General features: G+C 37.2%; 1 non-coding gene and 1 pseudogene across 1 annotated transcript; one reads left to right on the forward strand and one right to left on the reverse strand.

Annotated features, from left to right (window-relative positions):
• The first annotated feature begins 1,183 nt into the window (after positions 1-1,183).
• LOC118758080 (U6 spliceosomal RNA) lies at positions 1,184-1,290 on the forward strand. Its single transcript, XR_004995517.2, has one exon. It is a non-coding gene; the product is annotated as a U6 spliceosomal RNA (small nuclear RNA).
• A 5,450-nt stretch (positions 1,291-6,740) lies between these two features.
• The window catches only part of LOC131481591 (large ribosomal subunit protein eL33-like), an 81,737-nt pseudogene continuing 68,320 nt past the window's right edge, over positions 6,741-20,157 (reverse strand).

The following is a 20,157-nucleotide window of genomic DNA, read 5'->3' on the forward strand; positions in this document are numbered from 1 at the left end:
GATAGTGAACAAATGACTCAGAGTTAAGTGAGCATCAGAAGTTAGATTTCTTGCACTGTGTCCTCAAGCAGTGGTGATGCAATAAGCTGTGTGTTCCAGCTGGTACACCCAAAAGCTGTGGATGCTCTGATTGTCTCAGCTCCTGGATGACCGTATGAAGAAGAAAACTCAGCAATACTGGTCCTTGCCAGCCCACCAGAGACAAACAGAATGACCAGTGCCCTAACTGGCATACACATCAGCCTTCATTTTAAAATAAAAATTTCTGGCAAACAGAATCATCTAGACTTTCATGACATAGTGATACTATGAAGGAGAGGAAGTTATTAAAGCTAACACCACACTAAAATGCAAGGGGTTTGCTAAAATACCCAGTTTGCTCATTCAAAGCCATACCCAACAACATCCACGCAAAGCAATGACATGGTGTGTCCATGGCGTAATGCTATCTTGCAAACTTTCCTGAAAGAAAATGGGGAATACGTGTTTGCATGCACAGCTCATTCCTGTGCCTTGTCCACAGGAAGCTGCTAACAGCAGTTGCATGACTACAATGCAAAAGCTACAGAGTGATCTTGTCACTTACAGTAACAAAAAGAGGATAATCCATGATACTTGGTACAACTCACCAGACCAGTAATGTCAATCTTTTCACTTTTAGCTTAAATTCCATTTTTACCATCAACACTCTGCAGCTGAAGGGTTTGTACTTCTGCTCATTCACTTGTGCTGGTTTTTCCCCCAAGTCAACAGACTGAGCTGCAAGGAGAGACTGACATCATCTCCCTTTCTGATAGGTATTAGCTTCTCCTGAGTTGATGTGGAAATTTTCTTTCATTTTTCTACCACTGCATTTTGGACTGTTTATTAGTTTCACTTTGATAGATGGGGAGATGAGCAAATCACAAGATTTATTTTTCAGGACATATTTGATAGAGTCAGAGACCTTTTACCCTTCTATATACTGTCTGGAAAAGTCAAATTAGACCAGCATAATATGATTTGGTGCCCCCAGATTTTGTTAAAGAAGCTAGGTTTGAGAGAAAAACTGTATCAGAATTCCTTTTTAAAAAACTTTTGTGAATCACAACTCTAAGACAAATTCACAGATCAAAGGCTACATGCAATACAACCTATTTGGTTTTTCCTGATAAAACATTGACTGTTATAATATAGATAACATGTGCTCGCTTCGGCAGCACATATACTAAAATTGGAACGATACAGAGAAGATTAGCATGGCCCCTGCGCAAGGATGACACGCAAATTTGTGAAGCGTTCCATATTTTTTTTTAAAAAAAAAATATAGATAACATTCACAGTCAGAATGAAATACGTAAAATCTAGACAAGTTCACTCAACAACGCAGCACCCTCAAGAGATTTATCCAGTTCTCAAATTTTACTCAGGGGGAATAATTCTCCCACTGCCAAGAATCGCTCCCCCAAAAGGAAGAAAAGCATATTTGAAAAGCATGTTTGAAAAGCATATGTCAAAAATAGTATTTTTTGTCCTTGTATTGCCAAACTAGAATTTGAGATGGAAGAACTATAAATCTCTGTGTTGGTCAAATAACTGTTTATCATTTGAAGACCTGATTAAATTGTGGCGACAAGATCTAAAGATTAGAGGGACTAGATAGCTTTTTCCATTTTCACATTCTCAAAATTTTGAATCATGTAAATGGGTTGATTAAAACCAGTATAAATATAAACTTTTTTAGATGAATGAAATGGAATTCAACCAAAACTTACCTGATGTAATTTGACAGGGCATTGAGCATCGCATGCTATTACAAACAGTCATACATATTTCTTAGATCACTGTACTTGCCATGGTCTGCCCTCACTGATCTTGCCATTGTTCTAACAGCTTTGTCTTCAACAATTTAAGCCTCAGTACTCATAGCCCTAGGGGACAGTTCAGCTGTCCCTCAGATTCCACAATGAATTGATTTCAGGATTCCTCCACAGACACCAAAATCTCACCATGCCCAAATTCTTTGTATAAATGGCATAGGGTATGGATGTAGCTTATTTTTAAGTTCACATATACTTTAAATCATCTCTAGATCACTCCTATTATGTAAATGATGTAAATGTAGTATGAATAGGTTTTACTGTGTTGTTTAGGACGTAATGGCAACAAATAAAGGTCTCAAGTATGTTGAGTAAAGACATGCCCTTCTTTAATATTTTTGATTCATTGTTGCTGTAATTTGCAACTGTAGAGGACTGAGTGCACTATCATGTTCCTTTTTCAAAGGCAAATACTTCATGTGCAAGGAAGTTAAGTTACTTGTCCAAGGTCACATGACTAGTAATATCAAAACCACAATTGTAAGCCATGCCCTCTGCTCAGTGTTCACAGCTAGCCATTACTTTCAGCTGCCTGTTGCAACTGAGTCTTACCAACTGCTTCTTTTCCTTAGAAAAGATAAATGCAATGGGTAAAAATTTCCAGGGAAGAAGTAAATAGGTATGGTTCTTTAAGTAATGTTTATTCTGTGTGTATGTATATATTTTTTTCTGGAACATTTCAGACTTCATTCTTCAAACATCCAAAAAGGGGAAAAGGCCTAGCGCAGTGGCTCAATGGCTAAAGCCTCACCTTGTGTAAGGATCCCATAGAGACATCAATTCATGTCACAGATACTCCACTTCCCATCCAGCTGCTTGTTTGTGGTCTGCGAAAGCAGTAGAAGATGGTCCAAAGCCTTGGGACCCTATAGTCACTTGGGAGACGCAGAAGAAGCTGCTGGATAGGCAGATAGGCTCAGCTCCAGTCATTATGGCCACTTGGGGAGTAATCTAGCAGAAGGAAGATCTTTCTGTCTGTCCTTCTCTCTATAAATCTGCCTTTTCAATAAAAATAAAGAGAAATAAATAAAAATAAAGAGAGAAAGAGGGAAATGTGTGAAAGGGAAGAACTAGTGCAAAAAAAAAGTAGGATAGAGTTTAGCTTGGAGGATGGACTTTGGAAAAGCAATATTGTTGGATTACTTGACTATGATAGCCCCTGGGGATAAGTACAAGAAGGAGAAGTTAGTCAACAAGGAAAGCTCAAAACCTCAAAACTAGACTGTCTTGGGTGGGTGCAAACAGCTTATAATTGCACTGTAGCCCATAAATATGGGTAATTCTTGTTAAAATTTTAAAAGCCGAGAACTAGAAGAGTGGTGTTTGAAGATCCCCATCACACACATAATAAATGTTGAACTGCATTTTGTTTTTTTTAATAGCGGAGTAGTATTCCATGGAGTAGATGAACCATAGCTTTCTTATCCAATCCTCTGTTGATGGGCATTTTGGTTGCTTCCATGTTTTTGCAATTACTGATTGTGCTGCTATGAACATAGGAGTGCATGTTGGTTTCTCATAAAACAATTGTTCTGGATATATTCCTAGGAGTGCTATTGCTGGATCATACGTTATGTTGATTTTGAGTTGTTTGAATATTCTCCATACTGATTTCCATAGAGGCTGTACCAGCCTGCAGCCCCACCAGCAGTGGAGTAGGGTACCCTTTTCCCCGCAACCTCGCCAACAAGTGTAGTTCTTTGTGGCCAAATGGGCCAAACTGGAAACCATAATGCTAAGGGAAATGAGCCAATCACAAAAGGTTAAATACCACATGTTTGCCTTAATTTAAGATGATATGATGTTATGTATAACATGTTATGAATGTTATATGTTGTGTATAAACTAAAATTGAAATGTAAGTGAGGTGGTCACAGAAGGTGGCTAGGAACTCGCATTTACTTTTAACATATTGGTTACTCATTACTATGTCAATTAATTCCATAATGATGTAAATTTTTGCTGATGGTATGTTGGAGCTTTTAATTGACTGGGATGATACTCTGCTGGCTCTGTCTTCAGACCAGAAAGGGTATACCTAAGAAGCCGTTGAACTTGACTGGACAATAAGATGCTGGACTCTATGTTTGGTATACGCTTGCAATGGGGGAATCTCAACTGAACTTGAGCTGTGGTTATGCAACAAGGTGGAGGAATCCACCATGGTGGGAGGGTTTGGGGAGGGGTGGGGAGAATCCAAGTACCTATGAAACTGTGTCACATAATACAATGTAATTAACGAATTAAAAATAATAAAAAAAAACAGTAAAAAAAAATAAATGTTGAAGAAGATAGAAAATTTAACTGTTCTGTTTGAATCATTGCCCATTATACAAAGGCATCACAATATTATGCCATACCCTGCAGACATGTGTAATTTTTGTGTGCCAATTTTAATGGAATTTTTATTAATATCTACTTATTTTAAAGATAAAACTAGATGGAGAGGAAGGGAGATAGAGACAGAGAGTAATCAAGATCTTTTGTCCAATGGTACTTTCCCCAAATAGCCTGAAACTGGTGCCCATATGGAACACTGATCCTGCAGATAGTAGTCTAACCCACTCCACCACATTGTCATCCCCAAATAAGTTTTCTTAAGTGATGATGAATCCCTTTAAGGAATGTGAGCAGTAACTGAATATGTTAGCTTGGATGACATAAAGGGAAATAGTATCAAAAACATTAGGCTATATGCCTCTAAAACTGATTTCCACTTTGGGATTTAAAATGATTCTATCATTTATATGTTGTAATCATTTAATTATTCTCATATTGTATCTTTTAGAATCCACTCGTTCTGTTTTATCATAACCAGTAGTCTTGAACTAATTAAGACTAAACTGACTGACTAAATTAGTGTGGGAATTTCTAACAACAAATCCATTCTTTGTCAATCTCAGAATACTGTGACACCATTGAGAGGGTTCCATACTCTCCACATTATTGACATGTTAGCACTGGATTCGGTATTCTTTTGTCTCCAAGGATGTGTGACTTTGCCATTTAACATATCACATGTGTTCAAAATAATTAATAGAGTCTCACTTTATGACCACCAAACACTTCACTTGTGCAAAACCAAATTTAAATCAGAATTTTCGCACATAGTAAATGAAATTGAAAGAGGAATAGTAGATGCTATTTTCTAAAGTAATATTTTAAACTGTATTAAAAATTCAAAAATATTAACAAAAAAGCTACATTATAAATCCTTAATTGTTTATTAAGTGCATGAATACTAAAAAACCTAAGAAGCAACTGTAATTGTCCTCCGGATAATTTCTTGCAGTTGAATGAGGAAAACAACAAGAATCTCCTCCTTTTTCATGAAATAGCAGAGCCACAGTTGAATACCTGTTTAAGCATTTTGATTGTTGACTTTTCTTGATCTTTTCTGTGTTTTTGTTAAATAGGATTGTCAGAATGTAACACATATTTAGTATCAAATAAATATATGAGCAAAAATACTTCAAATGTATCTTTGAATTGCTCTTATTCGCTTAAGGAAAATTAGCCTAGATTATGGAATGCAATGGATGAACTAGAGCTTTAATATTCAGTTTCTTAAAAATTATCTTAAATTAAGAAATCTTTGAAAATGAAAGTCCTCTGTTCTCCTAAGATACAATTCCAGGATTCAGTTGAAATATAACTTTCCAGGGCTATCTGACATATAAGACAAAGAACATCAATAGATGTTATGTTAAAGATATTATGACTATCAAGCCCTGGGCAGTCACCTAGTGGCTAAAATCTTTGCCTTGCATGTGTCAGGATTCCAAATGGGCATCAGTTCGTATCCCAGCTGCTCTGCTCCCATTCTAGCTCCCTGCTTGTGGCCTGGGAGAACATTCAAGGATGGCCCAAAGCCTTGGGACCCTGCACCTTCATGGGAGACCCAGAAAAAACTCCTGGCTTCAGATTGGCTGTTGCAGCAACTTGGGAGTGAACTAGCAGATGGAAGATCTTTCTCTCTCTGTATCTCCTCTTTGTATATCTGCATTTCCCATAAAATAAAAATAAAACCGGACTTTGAAATAAAAATAAATAAGTCTTTTTTAGAAAAGATACAGTTATCTGACAGTTTCTTTACTGCGTTTCTCCACACCATACCCTTTTGTTTTGTCAAAAGTAATCCAGTACTGTGCCATCTGAATTCTGAACTTCCTTCTAAAGCTGAATTAAATTCGCTGGTCTGCCTATCAGAATCTATTCCCCATGGCAGGATAAAACTATTTTCCTTAGTCTTAAACTGCAGTTGTTTCTTGAATCATGTTATTTGAAATTGGAACACTTTGTGAGTGATGTCTTCATTATGTAACCCAGCTCATCAATGTAGGGCTGATCTGATTTTCAACTTCTAATGGAGGACTAACAAGAATCACAGTGCATGACTCACCTCCTGAAAACTATATGGGCAAAGCTAATACAAAGTGTTCTTCTAATGCATGTCCATCCCAACATTTTTCAGAAACCAGAAATTTTGACTACTTACTTCGTCATTATCTATTGTGATATATTACATTCAAAAGCCTCAATGAACATGTATTTTATGGCTTGGTCCAAAACAACAATGCAGGTTAAATTTCTTAAAGCAAATGTTCAAACCATAAGAAAGCATATGTTTCCATTAAACATGACTCAAAGTAGATTTTTACAGCTGTGAATTGAGTACCAGGGCCATTAAGCACTTTATGTTTCTTTGCTCATTATCATATAATTCATTGTTCTAGTTGTAAGCAGAAAATGCTAAATACTGGTTAAAATATTTACTACTTCTTATCTATTGATAATTTAATCCCCCTATTCTCCATATACATAGATGTATATAATATGTAAAAATTTTTCAAAGAAAAATTGCCCTTTATTGATGATTCATCAACTGTACAGCATCTCATCATCGAAACGGAAAAGTTCTTGAGGCACGTCAGAACAGTTGGCATCTATAGGGTAGCTTGAGCACGAACAAGGAAGCAGAACAGTATAAAATGCAATAGCTGAGCTTCAGGTGAATCTCCATATGGTTACAGCAGAGAAGGCTACCTTTGGATGCATACACAGGATGACTGTGCCCATATAACTGGTTGCTGCGAATCTCCACTTTTTGCTTTATATTGTTTCTTCAAAAACTAGTCCATTTCTAATTTCAGTTTGATTACATGACACATAGCACAAATGATTTCATTCTGGTTAGATCTGCTGGACCCAGTACAGGCTATCATCGTTTAATAATGACCTCTTACAAATGTTATTATTACATCTATATTTACATATTTATTGCTGGAACTTTATATAATGTTTGAGAAAATGTATTTGCTCTTTATGTTTCAAAAATTATTATCATTATTATTTCATGATACAGTTCCATAGGCTCTGGAATTTCCCTTACATCCTCCTCCAATCCTCTCCCCTCACTGATTTCTCCTGTATTATTACTATATTACAGTCCTTCATATATAGTCACAAGTCCATCATTGTGGGCATGGACAATGGCTGAGAATCCAACATCCTATTGTCAAGATGTATTTAACGATTTCATTGGGAGTCCATCTTTAATCTGGAAGTAGAGGTGCATACTGCATTGTATCCACACATCTGGATATGATAGTCTCCATTACACAGTTACACTGTACTCCCCTTTAAATGAAAAGCCACAAAACAAAGTCAACAACAGAGATTAATATTAACTTACAATGCCATAAAGTTAGATAACATGCTTCTGAATGAGTAATGTGTCATTAAATAAATGAAAAAGAAAACCAAGAACCTTCTTGAAGAAAGTGAGGGTACTGAGGCAGTGAAGAATTTAATATGAAAAAAACTTGTCTTAAAGAGATGAAATAAAAATCTCAATTCCATGAGATACAGTTTCTGCTGATCTTTGTTGGTGAGATGTGTCTCCTGTAGGCAATAGATAGATGGATTCTGTTTTGTAATCCAGTCTATGAATCTGATTTTAGATTGTTGAGTGTAAGCCATTTACATTCAGGGTTAATACAAATAGGTGGTAATTTGGTCCTGTAATTTTAGCAATGGGTTGGTCATTGTTTGATTTAGTCTTCTGTTGTTATTTTATTGGAATATTCTTCACATTTGCCTTTGATTTTGGTAGGTGCTAGTCCTTTTCTCTGACAAGAGAACATCTATAAGTATCATTTGTAGAGAAGGTCTGGGAGAGAAAAACTCTTTGAGCTTTTCTTTGCTGTGGAAGAATTTTATTTCATTTGCAAAGAAAAGGAAAGCTTTGCTGGGATCATTACTCTGAGCCAACCGTTTTTTCCTTTTAGTATCTGGAATATGTCACTCTGTTCTCTTCTGGACTGTAGAGTTTTGTGAGAGGTCAACTGTCAAAAGTCTGATTGCCATTTCTCTATATACCAATTGATTTTTTTCACATGCACATTTAAGTCTTTTGTCTATGTTCAATTAAAGAAAGCTTGATTATCATATGTCGTGGTGAAGACTGCTTTTGATCAACCCTCTTGGAGTTCTGTGACCCTCCTGGATCTTGTTTTCAATTCTTTCTCCAGATTAGGGAAGTTTTTCTTTATTACTTCATTGAATACATTTTTAAACCCAGCTTCTCTTTCTGCACCTTCTGGGAATTCCATAACTCTTATGTTTGGTCTTTTAATAGTGTCCCTTAATTCTTGAATACTTTTCTTAGTTTGATTCAGTTCTTCGCTCCAGTTTTGGTTATTTCACCATTGTGGCAAGAAATAACTTCCTATTCTGAGATTCTTCCTTCTGCCTGATTCATTCTATTATTGACACTTCCCACTGAATATTTAATTTGCTCCATTGTGTCCTTCATTTCTAATAATTCTGATTTTGTCTCAGTGTTGCTATTTTCCGTTTGACATATTGCTTAAATTTCTGCTTCTACTTCTTGTTGTTAATAAGAAGCTTAAAAAGTTTAAGTTCTTTATTCCTCATTTCCTTAATGTATTCTTCAGTTAACTCTGAGATTGGCAAAGGCTTTCACTCCTTTGCAGGGAAGCCATCAGTATTATTCATTGTGCCTCTGTCTTTTTTCTCTTGGTCATTGTACTTCTGGTTAGTAGATTCTTCTGCTTAGGGTGGGTTTCTAAGCTGAGTCACCCACAGGTCTACACTTCAATTTGGTACTTATTGCAAGTGGTGCAAGGTTCTTTGTTTGCAGTTGTTTGTGGCACTCCCTCCAGCAAGATTCAAGCACATTTAAACAGATGGAGAATCACTAGCAAAGGTGAAGCAGAGAGGGCTCATTCCAGGAAGTAGAAGAGGACAGTTCAAATCAAAGGGGCACCTGCTGACTTATGGACATGGGAAAGTAGTGGAGACAAGTGTGATACTGCAGCGAACAGAAACCCCAGTGGCAGTCAGCAAGAGGTTATCTGAGTTCCACCAGTAGCTAGGTGGGAAGGGGAGCCCACCAAGAGCCCAGGAGGTGAACCCAGGCAAAGAACTGCTTGCCCTGCCAATCTGCCCAACTGGACCAGGAGCAGAAATAAACTGATCTTTATTTCAGCATTTATCTTACCATGGAAGAAAAAATTTCCTGTATGAAGTAAATATTTGTTTTCCCTTTTTACTATATTATCCACAGGAAAAAATACAACTAGAACAATGAATGATAATGATAATTTTGTATTATCCATGGAAAAATCATGCCATATATATGCCAACAAGAAAAGCAGCTGTTACAGGGCCTGCGCAGTAGCCTAGCAGTTTAAGTTCTCTCCGTGCACATGCTGGGGTCCCATATGGGCACTGGTTCCGATCCTGGTGGCCCTACTTACCATATTTTAGCATTTACTCTTATTTGTATTTGCTATAACTGTGAACTTGGTTTGTGAGGGCTTCAAGTCCTGCACACAATGCTACTCTCAGCACATTTATTTGCATCCTTAGAGCTAGAAATAATGGCGTGACACATAAAAGAAATTACATTAAGTTAGCTTTTTATTGGTTTGAGAGAAAAATTTGCTAATGTGTTATTTACCTGATACATATTTTTGAAACATTTGCTTTGTGCTTAGCGCAAGGCAGACTGTAGTCATGAATGAATGGCACAAGAAAAACATTGCTGAAGATACTGATGATCAAGCAAATCAAGATATCTGATTTGTTTAACAAAAGTTATAAAAAATAGTTTTGGCTGCACTTTTCTTAACTCTTGTTGATATAGGGCAAGGAACATTTTATGTCTTGGGGAGTGGTTATATTCTCTTCAAAACCTGAATCCACTTCCAGCATTTGACCCTTGAGGCTTTCAAGGTCAAGAAACAGTTCCAAGATTTCTTTTTGTTGAAGTTTTTGCCAGTGCCACTTCTGAGGCTTCTTTGTTCTTTCATCGTGGCCATTTCCCTTATTTGTGCTGATAAATTTGCTCCTATTCATTTTGTCTGGGTGCACAAAATCTGGAGTGTCTCAAACAATGACTCTGTTAATACTCTGACCATCAGTTTTCCTAGGATATTCCTCCTATAACTATTTATGTTCAGTTCAAATTTCTCTTCTAACATGTTCAATTTTGTGTATGCTTTCACCATTGTTAGCCAATTCTGGCTTTCCATCACATTGGTTTACTTGGGATCAAGGAAACAGCACAGCTATTTTGTTATCTTTATACAAATAGAATGTGTAATGATCAGTCACCAAAATATATTGAAAGCAGTGATGTGATCATTTACTCTCCGCATTGTGCTTATGCTCCTTCCGGAATAGTCTGCACCTTGAAACAGCATACCAGTTCTTTTCAGTCACTCATAGTTTGAATATTCTAGGTAATTGAAAATTTAACTGGGGTCTAGATATCATCAAACTAAGCCATTGTGACTGAATTCACACAGAGTGGAATGAAAGAACAGTTAGTGTTTGTGAAAAAAGACATAAGAGCATTAAAAATTAATACATAAAAGCATAAAATATTCAATGATGACCACTGCGTCTAGCTGGACCCAACATTGTTGAAGCAAAATGGAGAATCACACGAAGTCCATGTAAATTAGGACTGAGGAATAATCTTTGATAAGACAAAAAATTATTTGAGATAGAGTTCTTTACATAAACATTGTTGTTTTACATACAAACAAGTTGCTCCTACCTTTATCCCTGTCTTGCCTGGTTCCATTCTCCAGAAATTATCCAAACATGAAAACTGCTGTCTGTGAGATATCTATTTTTAGATTTCAATTCCACCAAGTACAGGATGCCTATGTCACAGGTTAAGCCTTATTTCTAGGTGGTCAGTGAGGATATTTCTGTAAAAATGAACGTTTACTAAATAAAGAACAAGGTGGGTGGTCGTCATCCAATCTTTGGATGCCTTAAATAGAAAGTTTGTTCTTTGACTAACTGCTTGAGGCAGGACATCATTCTCTTGGAGTACCAGACAGTCTGGGATCTGCACCATGGGCTCACTGTTCTTAGGCATTCAGGGTATACAACCAACTCTTCTGGATCCCAATGTCATGGTCAAGCAGGTGATTCCTTATTGTACACACACAAACACACTTCAAAAATTCTATGGAAATGGAATTAAAAGTTTACTTGGTGACAGTAAGTTCAAATCCATGCATATCTGAAGTCTTTTTAAAAAGTTCCTGAAGACGTTTATTCTGAAAAACTGTGTGGGAATTTCTATTTTATTTTTTATTGAAAAGTCAGATACACAGAGAGAAGGAAAGACAGAGAGAAGGATCCTCTATCTGCTGGTTCACTCCCCAGATGGCCGCAACAGCCAGAGCTGAGCCAATCCAAAGCCAGGGGCCAGGAGCTTCCTCTGGATCTGCCATCTGGGTGCAAGGTCCCAAAGCCCCAGACCATCCTCCACCACGTTCCCAGGCCACAAGCAGGGAGCTGGATGCTATGTGGAACAGCCAGAATACAAACCAATGCCCATGTGGGATCCCAGTGGGTGTAAGGCAAGGACCCCGCCACTAGGCTATCACACCAGGCCCACTGTGCAAGAATTTTACAAAGCATCTTGCACTTAAGTCAACTTTTAATTCCATTTATTCTGAACTTTTTAAATTGTATGTGTGCATGTGTGTGAGTATGTGTGCATGCATGTTATGTGTAATCTTTTCCTGTTTCTCTGAAGAACTATAACTAGGATGGTAAGGCAACCTCTCTTATCAATACTCTGATCACTCCACTGCATCTGAGAGTGTTGGCTAATGTTTGTCTGCCGGTGCCAATGTTTAGCTTCCATTTCTCAGCCAGCCAGAAATGGCAGCAGCAGCAAACTCTCTCTTGACCCAACATTTTGTTATTAAAACTTCTCTGCCTCCTTCCCCCAAATAATAGAATGAGAATCACAAACACTGGCAAAATGTGGTTGTTTATAGCTGACTATAGCTGTATATTGGGAAAGTGGACAGCCCAGTACACTGGGTGAAGTTTGGTGTTTCTCTTCCTGACCCACCAACTATCTGCCTTGAGGAATTTGTTTCATTTCTCTGGGCCTGAATCGCCGTGATAACAATGTCAAATCCCATAGATTTCTAACCTCTTTCTAAAGGTTAAGTGACTACTGTTGATTTATCATGTGATTTCTCCAAGAATATGCCTCTCATTTATAGGCATGTAACAAAGAAGAGAGATTAAAACACCACTTGGAGAGAATTGATTGCACTCATTTTCCATCCACTTTTGGAAACAATGGTTGGTCCTCCAGAACAATTGTGAATAGTTTTTGTAGTTTTCCTCTCTCCAGCCGCTTCCAAGCAGCTGAGTGTAACAATCTATGCAATACAGAATTCTACCTTCAGTTATGGCTGCTAATTCCTGTCAGTATCCCTTAGCAACAAAATACAAGAGCAGTTTCCTGATACAAACTGTACCTCAGTTAAAGGACTTTTATTGTTCCTCTAGAAAAGAGCATGGTTTTAGGAGCGAAAGGATTGAACTTCCCACTTAATGCTAAGTGGTTTGGTTATGGGGTAACTGCGTACGTACCCATGAATATAGATACCAACTGACCCTGGTATGGGGCAGGGAAAAGGAAGTAACAACTTAAAATTTTAAAAGTAAGGTCTTATGTGTTAAGTGTTCTTACTGAAAAACAAAAAGTGAGCAGCAAAAATAAAGTTGACTTGGAGATCTTGTGAGGGAAAAGCAGGTTGGAAGTACTGACTTGTTGGGGGGCTCAGGAAACAATGGGGTGCTTTGGTATGCTGAGTTGGAGAAGCAGGCTTATGATCTCCCTAACCTTCCTTCATCCTTTATCTGTTATTTTTTTCTTCCTTTTCACCTGAATTGGAGGAAAAGGATTTCTTTAAATTTCCCTTATCTGATGAAAGGAAGTTCTCTTCCCAGAAGGAATTCAGTTATTGTGAAATGTCATCAATCAGGAATGGCAAACCACTGGAGAAGAGACTGAAATGTCAAACATCGCACTCCGAGCCTAGAGGAACTTTGTCACAAGCCATTGCATGTTGTTTGGACCCATTTATTTCTCTAAAACTCATCTGCTTGGTGCAATAGTCTGTTTTTTGTTACTACAATGAATTATCCAGGTGCCACTTCAGCACGAAAGAGAGGTTTCTGTTGCTCATCCCTATGGCATTTGGCAGGGCACAAATGGAGGAGTGATCAGATGCAAAGCCAGGAAGCGGACCGAGTAGCTGGACCCAATTGTAACCTTTACAACCAACTCTGTCACAAGTACTGCTGATGTGACAGGTCAGTAATGAATGAGGAGATATACTGAGGACTGCCAATAACACCCATGCATGACACACCCCATGGCCCACCCTTTCTGTGCACACCAACAAGCAGTATCCAACATGACTACCAAGTTGTCACAGCCATTCTCCATCAAGCCTAATTTCCCATCCTACATGAGACACCATGACACGTCCAGGCTTCCCTAAAAGAGGATCTGGAATTGAGTGATACTCAGGCCTGCCCATATTCTGAGGCTCTGAACACTCAGTTATGCCCTGCCCAGAGCAATGACCCACTGCTGTATAAAAGGATGATCTCAATTTCCTGGATGGATTTCTTTTTTTTAACTACGTATAAGAGGCTTACAATGGCTATTGGACTGAAGAGCTTTTCTCTTAAAGAATGATTGTTGATATAAGACATTTATCTGGAAAGCAGCATTATGGACACAGGGTCAAGTTTGCTCATCTTCTTTCATCATGGTTTTACAAATTTAAGTGTAAATGCTCCTTTTTCTGATCTTCACTAGAAAGGTGCAGCGCTTGAAACTGAGACTGCATTCTTGACGTAACAGGAAGTGAAAGGACCACGTCTCCAAATGTTTGTCCATTGTGTTTTTTTAAAAGCTTCCGTAAAGGAACTGTCATTTTTTTCTATTTCAGTCTTATTTTTTTTTCAGATCATGCTTTAAGCAATCGTGGCACCTGAATTTCAGTAGCTCTTATTAAAAATGGCTATATAAGATTGGAAGAATACACGGGGCTAATGATGTTTTTTTACTTACTGACAAACTGAATAAAAATAAACAGGAAATTGAAAGGTTTATCTGAGTCACAAATTAGTAGCAATGTTTAGTTTGTTTCTATTCAGGATATTCTAAAATTGCTCCCACCTCAACAGCCTCTGGCTATTAGTATAGAAAAAAAAAAGAATAGGCAGTACTCTGGAAATCTATTAAAATGATTAAAATGCACTCATTGCAAAATCTCTGGGCATATGTACAAAATAAACATGTAATCTTACTCCTGAGAAACTACTTTATGTATCCTCTCAACTTGTTAGAATTTCTCCAGTGGCCTCCACAAACCTGCTAAGAGGATCATTATTGCGTGAGACCCCACAAAAGCAATTTTTTTACAGGATAGGAATGGAATAGAATTTCAAAGCTTCGGATCCCCAACACAGGACACCACCTTCTGTTTTGAGAACTAGCTCTTTGTAACATAAAAAAAGAAATACAAATATTTGGTCTCTCTTGAATGTTGGTCACACAGAGCTCCTGGGTCCTTTACAGCTTCCCAAGTGACAAAAGTGCTAGCAGCATGTTTGCCTCCTATTCAGTTCTTGACCCTGACTCCTGATCTTGGGAATCTCCAACAAGAAAAGTGTCCTCCTGTCCGCTAATGAGAAACGTGGTGGCTGGTTGACCAGATACCACTAAATGAGTGCACTGGGGATTTCAACCCCTCTTAAAATCTCTGGGGCTGAAAAATAGATTGGAGATTGAGCTAATCACCATGAAGTGATGATTTAATCAGACAGGCTAGCCAACCAAACCATTCTTAAAATCTCTAAGCAGTGTTACTCTAAGAGCTTCAAAGTTACTGAAGATATACATATGATAGAAGCTAGCATTTTTGGATGTGCTAGGAAAGTTCTGTATCATTTTCCTGTGCTTGTCCCAATTACCTCTTAATTCAATTCTTATGTCTTGTATAGTATCACTTACAACAAACTGATAAGCATTAGCAAAGTGTTCTTTCTGAGTTCTGTGAACTGCTAAGGAAATGTGTCAAAAATAAGGAGAAAGTTGTAGAAGTCCAGAAGCTGGACATGAGGGATGATATCCTGACAAAATATTACTTGTGACTGGCATTTGGGGTTGCACAGTCTCAGGGAACTAAAACTTTAACCTGTAGGACCTGCGCTAACTCCAGGTAGTTAGTGCAGGACTGAATTAAATTATGGAAAACCCAGATGATAATCATAGAAAATTGGAGAATTGCTTGGTGTGGAAAGGCTGCAGATTTGGTGCCATAGATGTGTGTAGAAAAAGTTTGTTCTTCTATCCATAAGAGAGACCAGGAGTTGAAAAAAAAAAAAAGCCGCAATTCAGGTGTGTATACAAGTTATGGTTGGTGTCTACATTTTATCATTCTAGTTTTGCTATGCAGATAATTCAGAAATACTGTAATGTCTTCTTGAAAGGGATAGTATTATTTGCAGTTTGAGATTCATTTCTCCCTAGGTTTCTGTTGAAATTCTGACAAATAAAAATTAAGCAGTACTTGGACTTACAAACTATATTTTTTTCAATTCTATGTATACATGTTTACTTGGACTAAGGGAAGAAAGGATACAAAAGTAGATTACGGAGTTAATTGGCATGGTATTGAGTGACCAATATGTTAGAAAATGCAAGGTCTTAACCACATCCTGTGACTACTTCATTGACATTTCAATTTTAGTTTATACACAACTGGCTGCTATACATTGGAGGGAATGATATTCAGCCAGCTCTGCTTTCAGACCAGGGAGGGTATCCCAAGGAAACTATTGAACTTATCTGGACAATAAGAGGCTGGACTCTATGCATGGTACATGCTCACATTGAAGGAATAATGGCTGAATATAAACTGTAATACTGCAGCAATGTAGAGGAATCCAACAAGGTGGGAGGGCCTGGGGAGGGGTTGGGGAAATCCCAGAGCCTATGAAACTGTGTCATAAAATGAAATAAAAAGTAGATTAGATAAAATTCATAAAGGACAGTATCAAATCTCAGGATATCAGAAGGCATCAAAGGGTCTTACAGTCAAACATTGTCCTTCACTAACACTTTACATGCTGGGTTGGCAGGCTTTCTAAGCTTTGAAATTTCAGTGAAAACTATTTCTGGATTTTGGTAGCCTGGGTTGTTTTTTTAGATCCCTCTCATTAATTTTGTCATTCAAAAGTTAAAGGTGAAATTGAATACATATCTTTTTACGTACTTAACATATAATTTTATTTTTAAGTCAACCATTTCCAAACATTACATCTCAAACCTGACATTTCATTAGGAATACTTTCAATCCCATTTGCTTTTCTTTGGTCTCCTTATTTAAAGCTTCAACATATTATTTTTCTTATAATTATTACTTCTGTGGTCCTCAAATCATATCTTGGCAAGAATTTCATTTCCTTCACTCCAATCTTTGAAGTTCCTTAAGAACTAGAACTGTGCCTTCTAACTATTTACTATGACATAAAACCCTGTGGTAATAGAAATGAGCGTCTTTAATTGTATTGAAGTATGACACATATACAGAAATGTATGCAAATATTAAGTGCATGGGGTTTCAAATTCCAGCAAACACATTCATGTAACCAAATATAGGATCTGGATTGAGAATATTATTGGCATTCCAAAAAGTTCTCTTTTTACTTCCAGCCCCCTTTCTTAACTCTATTCTTGACTTCATACATAAAACAATTTTGGCTCATTTTGAACACTAAATAAGAAATAAGACACAGCATGAACTCATTGTATCTGGCTTTGTTTATTTATTTGTTCATGTCTCATCTTGTTTGTGAGAATTACCCATGCCATTTCCTGTAGTTTGTGTTCACTAATGCTCATCTCTGTTCAGCATTATATTGCAGAAATACTGTAGAGTGCAATTTATTTATTCATTTCCATGACTTTTGGAATTTAACAAAGTCTCACATTTGACTATTGCTATGTTCCTACCATGAAGTAGCAATCTTCATACATACCTGTGCTAATAATATATACTCATTTCAACGGGATAGGTACTGAGGAACAGGATTTCTAGGTCATAGGATATACATATTTTCAACTTAATAGATAGTACTAGAAAAGTCCCAATTTAAGCCCTGATAGCAGTGTTTGAAAGTTTTAGTTGCTCCAGATCTTTGTCAACACTTGAATTTATCTTTTATTTTAAACAATTTATGCTTATGTGCAGTAGTATGACACTGTGCTTGTAATATGCATTTCCCTCATAAGCTTCTGTCAAATTTCAGTATTTTGTGTATATACATCTCCATTTCATATTTTTATTATTTCATAAGTTTGCTACACATTTTGATATTCCCTTTTCTGATAAACCTTCATGGCTTTTCCCCATTTTTCTGTTGAGCTCTTTGCCTTTTACTAATTAGTATATATTCTTAGTGTAAGCCAGATACAGTGACTTTTAAATATGTGAATTTGAAGCACCACATACCATTTTAAGCCTTTTTTTTCCATTTTCTTAATGATGTTTTAATAAAATGTTAATATATTCAAATGTATTCATTGCATTGTTTTGTAATTATTGTTCTGTTTAAAAGAAAAGTCTTTTCCTTTGTGCTGGCATTGTGAAAAAGCAAAATTAAGCCACCATCTATGACAGTAGTTCCTCCACCCCCAATATGGAAGCCAGTTCAAATGCAGGGTAATATCTTCCTCCTTAGCATTTTGCTGATGTACCTGAGAAAACAGCAGAAAATTTACCAAGTTCTTGGAGCCCTGCCACAGATTTGAGAGACTTGGATAGAGTTTTAGGCTGCTAGATTCAGCCTGGCCAACCCCTGACCATTGCATCATTCTGGGAGTAAACCAGCAAATGTAAGATCTCCTTTTCTATGACTTCTTTTCTTTCCCTAACTCTGCCTTTATTTAACAAATAAATAAGTCTTTAAAACAAATTGTGCATATTTCACGGTCTCCTGTGATGTCAGGTACCTGGGAAACCAGTGGAAGATGGTTTCAAAAACTTGGGTATCTGCCACCAACATAGGAGAACTAGAAGTCATTCTCTTTCTCTTTGCAACTTTTTATTTAGAAAACAAAAGAAATGAAAGTGTAATTATTTTTAATTTTGAAATTTAGATATTGTATTGGAATTGATTTTGCATATAATTTATGGTAAAAATTAATTTTTCCTCAGTGTATATCAATTGGCATATCATCATTTATTGAAAAACTATTCTATTATATTGCAACATCACCTCTGACCTAAATCTGATGATGGTATGTGGGGATCATTTGTTAGAAGAAGAGGGTAGATTTAATTTTCTTTTGCTGAGTCAATGCAACTCTAAATTAGTATATTCTGAAGATTTATTTATTTATTGAAATCTGTGTGCATGAAAGGGAAAGAGAAAGAGAATCTGCCATCCACTTGGTCACTTCCAAAATGGCCATGTAAGCCAGAACTGAGTCAAGTCAAAGATGGGATCCAGAAATGTCCTACTTGTATTCCATGTGGGTGGCAGGCAACCAGGTACTTAGTAAATCATCCCCTGCATTCCCAGGTGCACTAGCAGTAAATTTTTTACCAGACGAAGTATAACAGAGCTTCCAGCTGGCACTCAACTGTGTTTTGCTGGCTGCATTATAAACTACTTCACCGCAATGTTGGCCTTTAAATTAGATTTTAATGTGTTGATATCTTGTAGATAAGTCCTTCTGCTTGAGACAGCAGTACAAAATGATCCATATAGATAAAAGTTTCCTCTAGAAAATAGTATTCAAATGACATTTAAAAAGGAGATGAAGTGATTCACTGGGGTCCCTAATAATGGTGAGAGGGATTTATAGGGTGAGGAGCTTGTGTAAACTTATTTGAAAGCATGCTATTTTCTCCTAAATTCTGTCCTAACTCACAGAGAGAAGCAAATTGTGTAAAAACATGCATGTGACTATAGATTTCTACCTCAGGTCACCCCTAATTCTAGAAAGACACTACAAAATAAGGAAAGGATTTGTGTATTCCTTGGCTGACATCCTAATAACTGCCTCCATGAACGATTTCAACTCAGAACAGAAGGAAGAAAAGTAAGTTAATCAAAAAGAGCAGCATGAGGACAAGCAGCAGGCCCAAGTGATAGCTGCTTTACATGGTGCTCTTGTGACAACAGGACCCAACAATGCCAGCTCACTCCCAGGTAATACCTTTTACTCATGTGGAAAGTATAGCATTGGACAAGTCATTATTATGACAGAGGTTGATCTCTATGACTGTCATTTCTACTTCGCCAAAGGACTGGGCACTGGAAATGCAACTGCTTTAGGAGTTGAAGGGTTTCTAGGTCAGATGTGGAAACCCTGCTGGCCTTAAGCTGAAAAAAAGCACTGCACTCTGTGGTAACTCCTAAGCCAGCTATCACTATGGAGAGTACACAGCTTAGGGTCATTATTGACATAGCAGGTGGGACCATAAATGTTCTTATAGATACAGTATTCAGCTACTCTTCTGGCCTTCTATTTAGGTCAGCTCTCTTTCCTGTCCAGTCAAGTAATGTGAGTCAACATGGTGACTTCACTAGGGAAGTTCATTCCTACCATGCAATATCTCTTCCATTATCCCATGTAACGAGATAGATCTATAGGTTATTTCACAAATCTGGACCTCAAACATACATGACCAGACTTAAAAAAACCTGCCTGATTATAATTAAGCCTATATGTTAATTCATAATGGGTTAGCAAAAAAACCAAAATATAGCTAACCTGAAAAGTGCTTCTACAAGGATTTATAGACAGCCTCTACCTAGAGAGACTTTGCAGAGAACTTAAAGGAACAATCTCTTGAAGAAAGTGGAAAAATGACCTACAACATGGATGATTACCAAGACTGTTTCCTTACCT

The sequence above is a fragment of the Ochotona princeps genome, chromosome 12 (genome assembly GCF_030435755.1).
Source record: "Ochotona princeps isolate mOchPri1 chromosome 12, mOchPri1.hap1, whole genome shotgun sequence".
In the NCBI taxonomy this organism is placed as follows: Eukaryota; Metazoa; Chordata; class Mammalia; order Lagomorpha; family Ochotonidae; genus Ochotona; species Ochotona princeps.